The sequence below is a fragment of the Aptenodytes forsteri genome, unplaced genomic scaffold (assembly GCF_000699145.1).
Source record: "Aptenodytes forsteri isolate BGI_AS27 unplaced genomic scaffold, ASM69914v1 Scaffold286, whole genome shotgun sequence".
Taxonomy (NCBI): domain Eukaryota; kingdom Metazoa; phylum Chordata; class Aves; order Sphenisciformes; family Spheniscidae; genus Aptenodytes; species Aptenodytes forsteri.
Window position 1 is genome coordinate 713,255 of NW_008794491.1, and position 6,554 is coordinate 719,808.

Sequence of the window (6,554 nt, forward strand, 5' to 3'; positions counted from 1 at the left end):
GCGTTACGCGGCCGGGGACGAAGAGGAGGAGGAGGAAGAAGAAGAATTTATTTACGAGAGGAGGGAGGGCGCGCTTTTACAGCGCTGGGCGCGCGGGGCAGGTGCGCCCGCCTCTCGCCGGTGGTGCAAGGGGGGCCCGGTCCGGCGGCGAGGAGGAGCCGCCCTGCCCTGCGGAAGTTTTATTCTAAGCTGCGCTTGGAGTTAAACTGACCCTCCCGCCACCTCGGTATTAGCAGCCCTTTGCAGGTGCGTGGGTTTGTTTTCTTTTCGCCCACCACGCGCTTGTGGACGATTACAGGGAAGGTGGTAGAAACAAGCACGGAAGCAACGTGCCGGCAGCGAGCGTGCAGCCCGGGGAGCTCGGGCATCCCTTGGCTTGCCGGGCTGGGGAACCCGTTAGAAACCATGTGCTTGAAAACGGTTTGTTACCCTGGACCAGGAAAGGTGAAGACATGCTTAGGGCACAGAGTGTAAGTTCTGTGGCTTGCCCGTCCGAATCCATTGGTGTAAGTAGCACCGTTTTGTGCCTTGACCTGCTGCTGGAGTATTTGGGGATGCATCGATAAAAAGATACGCCCCCCTCCGAATATGAAGAGCATTAGTGCAAGTGTAAAGGAACTAGTAGGCTAGGTTCTGGGCTTGCTCGGCGTCTGTACAAACCTCATGGGCTGTACGCTACTTTGGCCAAATCATCTGCAACTTCCAGTGATGTAAAATCAGACCAGGACCTTGTCAATCATTTCGGGCACAAAAACTACAGCAAACGTGAAACGCGCTCAACCTTCCCCGCAAGCCATTAACACCGGCCCGCCCCGCGCAGCTTTGCGCGCTCCCCGCCTCGGGCGGCATCTTCCCGCGGCGCCTTCCCGGCACTTCGTGAACTTGCGGGCCCGGGGCGGGCTGCCGCACAGGGGGGGGGGGGCCTGCGGCCCAGGGGCCCTGCCTGCCTGCCGCAGTCGCTCCTCCGCGCCGTCGGCTACACAAAAGAGCTGGGGCTACGCAACCGCGGCCAGATGGCGCACGCCCCCTGAGCGGCTGAGGGAAAGGCAGGCGCCTGCTTGTGCGCCTTCTGCTTTTGCATCTTCAGCCTGATGTTTGATCCTTAGGTAACAAAACCGGCCACTGAAGGTAGAAGGACAGAGGCTCACAGGCTGGTGTTCCGTGTTTCCAGAGTTCTTTTCCAAACCGCATTGCTATCGGGCAATGGGCCCGTGCAGTGCAGACCTCTAAGTTCAGAAGGGATCCATGGAAAGGTTGCAGAAGGTTTGGCAGCAGTGTCTGAGATTGTTCTGCGAGTGTGCATGTTGCATCTGCCCTGACTGCATGCAACCTGGAGTTGTTCTGTGCCAGTATAAAACTGCATCTGTGCACAGCGCACAATGACTCCAGCAGCCTTAGGATGGCTCTGCCGATGCCAAAGGAAAGTAGTAGCAAAAGAGCCTAAATAAAGAACCTGTAGTTACTTCAGCAGGTGGGTGTAAACTGTGAAATCTACAGGTTTCCTCTGAAAAAAAGCATGCTTTTCAACCCCAAGCAAACATACACTTCAGTGCACTTTCAAACTGAGTAAGTAGGGAGAAGGCAGAGAAGGAAAGAAACAGCTGTGGTTTCTGGGTGCATTTGGTCTAGAAGCTTCTAGCTGCTGTCAATTTGCAATTTAACATGGATGAGTTACTTGGTTGCAGATTAAATCTGTAGGAGGTGCAAAGCTGGTTCTGTGCATAGACCCTAGACCCTGATACACTGAGGAACAGAGAGAAGCATCTAAGCTGGTTCTGGTCCAGCAGGTCATCTTAGGGGAGGCACAGCAAAAACATGGGAGATACTTCTTCATCTGTCCCCTAACTAATGAGTCTGTATGGTGTTGAATTTACATTCTCCAGTCAGCACTAACACACAAGTTTTCTGCACTCCCGATTCATTGGGTCTGACCTCTCTTTTCACCTAGATTTTCTAATAATAAACCAACATAATTTGGTTTATTTATTAATTTAAAATTTGTAATAATTTTAAATCAACATATAGTTGGTTAAATAATAATAAATAATAAATAATAATAAAATAAATAATAAACCAATATAGTTCGTTAAATAATAATTTTAAACCAACATATAGTTGGTTAAAACTTTAAAATAAGTTTTTACTGGTCACCTGCCTTACGGAGTTTCTGTTTGGGACTAGTACTTTTTCAGCTGTATGTTGTATACTTCATAATCCAGCATTTAAAAATTGCAGTATGTAGAAATGGTGCCCAATTAGCTACAACTGCCAAGCATGCTAGAACCAAGTTTAAACTGTCAAACATGCTAGAACCAAGTTTAGCAAAGTGATCAATAGTAAAAAGGAAAGGAGATCTTTTAGTGGAGGTCTCTTACAGGTGTTAAAAATCATATTTAAAGCCATTCCCGTTTTCAGCATAGCAGTGCAAACTCTTACATCAGTAATTTAAACCCAGTACTGCAGGCTATGTTCCTTAGTAACCTTTCAAAGACTGCTTAGATATTGTTTAAGGGCCTCCCTTAGGGTGCAACAGACAAAAGTTGAAAGCCGGCTGTATGTGGGGGGCTTTATGGAAAAGGGAGCAGAAATAGTAGAAAAAAGGCAGTGAGTGTTTTAGGTGATGTCAATGCCGTAATGCTTTCGCTAGGGTATGTATGGGTGGAAGGCAGGTTGGAAGAGTCTCCTCTGTCTTTTAAGCCTCGTTTTAAGCCTCCTTTAAGGCATGTTTATGGTACCATGGCATTGGAAAGGAGCCTTAATGTCATGCCAGGCCTGTTTTCAGAAGATATACGGTAGAGACAATTTTGAAACTAGAGACAGTGACTAAGCAAGGTGGGGAGAATACAAAGGAAAGATTTCAGAACTTGATGGGTATGCCTAGGAGGGGTGAAAATGAAAATTTTGGCAATAGCTTTCAGGCAGAGCGAAAGACAAGTGAGATGGTTGCCTAAAATAGCAGAGAATAGCCTGGGCAGTAAAATGTCCTGAAAAACAACTAATTGCAGCAAGAGTCTGGAACAGCCTCCCAGGACATGAAGCCTATCTAAAGTTGGTCTGCAACGTGCTAGATTTAGGAATAGGTTTATATAAAGAATATATATAAAGAATAGGTTTATATATAAAGAATAGGTTTATATAAAGACTTGTAAGAGATAACAAGGTTTGGACATAAAACATAAAAGGTGGTGTAGGGCAACACAGCTTAGCTGTAGCTTTATTGACAGGTCCGGCACAGGCAAGGGCAGGACTCAGGGTGGCCTAGCCCATCAAGAAGGAAGGACCTTTGGGGTGCTGTCAAAGGGTCAACTTCCCGGGTGTCACGGCTTGAGTCACTGCACTGTGTAGGCTGACTAAAGCCCCGCCATGACAGGCTGTGGCCTGGATGTTCACATCCCCAGTTGTGTGGATCAAGCTGGCACCGCAGACTCACACGAATGGGGATAAGAAGAAGTGAGGAATGCAGGTCTGTACAAGCTCAAAGATGACAGTACGAGATAACAGCAAACAGAGTAACCAAAAAAGGGAACGACCCTGAATATTCATTTGTGATTGGAACACGAACTGAACTCAAGCTCATCATGAGCAGTGGGTTCATGTTTGATTGGCTTGAAAGGGCCAAGCACAGGGTGTAAGAAAGGAATAAAGGCAGAAGCCACACACTCTGTGTCAACTCGGACTTTACTGCCAGCTGGCTGGTGGACCGACAGCCCAGCCATTGGCAGGGACACCCCTGATGCCAACTGCCAGGGAAGACGTGATTCAACACAGCGCGGCTCAAGTGTGGTGAGGACATTCCTGGGGAAACTAATACCAGAGGGATAGCTCACAGAACATAGGTGAGAGCGGTAATTCATGCACCCATGTTATTTGAAATAAGGCCTTAAAACATTGACTGATTGTAAATATCTCTGTAGCTGCAGTAACAAAGAACTAAGTAAACTTGTTACTTTTTTTTACTTGACATACATTTCTTCTGAGTGATTGCTTGGTTAGTCTCCGAATCCAAAAGGAGCATCCCCAGATGCTCCTCTGTTGGTGTGTCACATTTATACTGAGCTGGAAAAGAATATGATTTAAGAGATCAGGGATAGCTTAATACTTCTGCTTGTCGCATTATAAAATATACTGGTGTGTGATAAGGAGGAAGCAATGTTCAGTTTATGTGAATTGCACATTTTTTTGTTGCAATAAGCGGTGCTACCCTTGAAGTCTACAGTAGGGCACAAACCTTCATCGGTCTAACCCTACACCGTTAGTTTGTGTGACATGTCTGTGATAGGCCACTAAGGATGTCAGCCACTGCCCACCACCTGAGCTACACCCTGCCCGTTCTTCATTCGCAACTTCAGTGAGCTGTCCCAGTATGCCTGCTTTCCCTTGCTCCCCAGCAGCGTATAGCAAAACAAGTCCTGTGCTGTCCTTTTAGTTTAGAAGAGATAAAGTTGTTGTTTTTCCTTCTCCTTTACCACATCACTGCAGACTATAGTAGATTGGCATGGCCCACATGCAAAGAGCATTAGACGACTTCTCTGTTCCTTTTCAAATGAAAACAGTGGTGTTACACTCGTCCCCTTCTTTAAAACCTAGCAACTTTTAAAGGGAAATGATCTGAGCATATATAGCAGGCATGCAAATGAGACTCAACCCCTCCAGCGTGGGATTGGAAAAGGGCTCTGTACCTGTAGTTCCCAGAGATTGCTGAGCTGTTCTGCTCCATGTTCACCAACAGATGTCAACACTTTTCTAAAACTACAGGCCACAGGACTTGCATTTAGGCAAGCTCTCTTTTTTTTAAATAGTTTTCTACTAAGGTTATGATTTCTTCTCCTGTGCTTCTGCACATTACTTTCTATTATTTGGTAATTTAATTTATGTGATATGTGCTGTCCTTTTTAGATCACAGATGTAGATTTTTAAAAAGACTAAGCAGCACTTTTTTGTATAGATATCTCTTCTGATTCAGTGTATCCTTGTCTTTACTGATCGTAGCCCATCAGCCTGCTTTCAGTTCATAGGAAGTTAGTAAAATTCATTTTAATTAAGATGTTAATTACCTTTCCAAATGCAAAATTATTTTAAAATACCCAGACAGATGTCATCAGCTGCTTTCATTTTGTTCCTTACTTGCCTTACCTTTAAAAGCAATTAAGATTGCTGGACAGATGTATGTTTAGACATTCAGGTTTTCTATTTCTTTGCGTCCTGTTAGCCAGTGAGCGTACCCTAATGCCTGCGCGTTAACACCACCAGAAAGAATGGGCAATTCATGGTTTTCTTCCCTTAAAACACAGCAGCATTTTACTAGGCTTGAAAATTGTAGTGTTTTGTAATCTACTGCTGTAAAGTGCCATATGAAAATAACACCAATAACAGTAATTACAGATGGCAATTGCCTGATTGATTCTGCTGCACTTCTACTAAAAAATATTTTTTTAGTTTTTATTGGTTTTCAATAATATTTTCTAATAGCTCTTAACACTGTAATTGTAAAAAAAAAATAAACACAGTAACTTCCTTTAGTAATTGCTTTCTTGACCTAATTTTAGACTTGTCATTATTTTACAACCTAAGCTACTGCTTTGGCTCTCTTTGCCTTTGACGTATTTAGCTTTGTTTCTTTGACTTTTGTTAGGTAACATTAGAAAGGTTTTTTTTGATGTGTTTTTTTCTAACTTTGTTTTTCCCATGCAAGCTTTCTTGCTTGGCTGCCTCCTGCTTCTCCATCCCACTTCTCCAGCTGTGTCAGGGGAAGTTCAGTCTGGACATTAGGAAAAGGTTCTTCACTGAGAGGTTGGTCAGTCACTGGAACAGGCTCCCCAGGGAAGCAGTCACAGCACCAAGCCTGTCAGAGTTCAAGGAGTGTCTGGACGACGCTCTTAGTCATATGGTTCAGTTTTAGGTAGTCCTGCGAGGAACAGGGAGTTGGACTTGATAATCCTTATGGATCCCTTCCAACTCAAGATACTCCATGATTCTATGATCTCCACTAGGTGCTTTCTTTTACCATAGTTTTGAGCAGTTCCTTAAGAAAGGTTGTTGTCCACATTTAAGTGTTGTATTTTTTTTGGCGTGCAATCCATTGCACTTGAATTTATTGCTTCATCTCACCACCCTTCTTGCACATTGCTTGGTCTTTACCTTTCACGGCTTACTGCTTTAGCCTACCCCACTGGTGGCTTCATCGTGCTTATGCTTTCACAGGTGTTGAAAAGGGTGGAGAAGCATGCTGAACATACCTGAGATGTTCAGTCCTGAGAGTCTCCATCTTCAGGTTAACACAAATTTGAGCCCATTCTCAAGTGGTCCTGCCTCACAGTTACCCTGGATGCTGTATATATGTGAGCACACACTGGCTAAGACCGAGTTCCGGATCCTCAGGCAGGGCAGAGCCTGAGCATATTACTGCCCTAACATCAGCCCAGGCTCTCACTTGTATGCTTAAGCCAGCTCTAGAGCCCACTTACTCTTGCAACGTAGACACTGCCTTTCTTTAGAAGAATATGCCATAGAACTTTGAAGAAGGCCAATGGCATCTTGGCCTGTATCAGAAATAG

At 44.8% G+C, this 6,554-nt stretch overlaps 1 protein-coding gene across 1 annotated transcript in view; it reads left to right on the forward strand.

The window, feature by feature from the left end:
- Positions 1 to 422: 422 nt before the first annotated feature.
- LOC103908537 (TRPM8 channel-associated factor 2) overlaps positions 423 to 6,554 on the forward strand; it is a 26,419-nt gene continuing 20,287 nt past the window's right edge. Inside the window, exon 1 of the mRNA XM_019475032.1 lies at positions 423 to 506. The gene's annotated coding sequence lies outside the window, so the exon portion shown is untranslated. The remainder of the gene's footprint in view (positions 507 to 6,554) is intronic.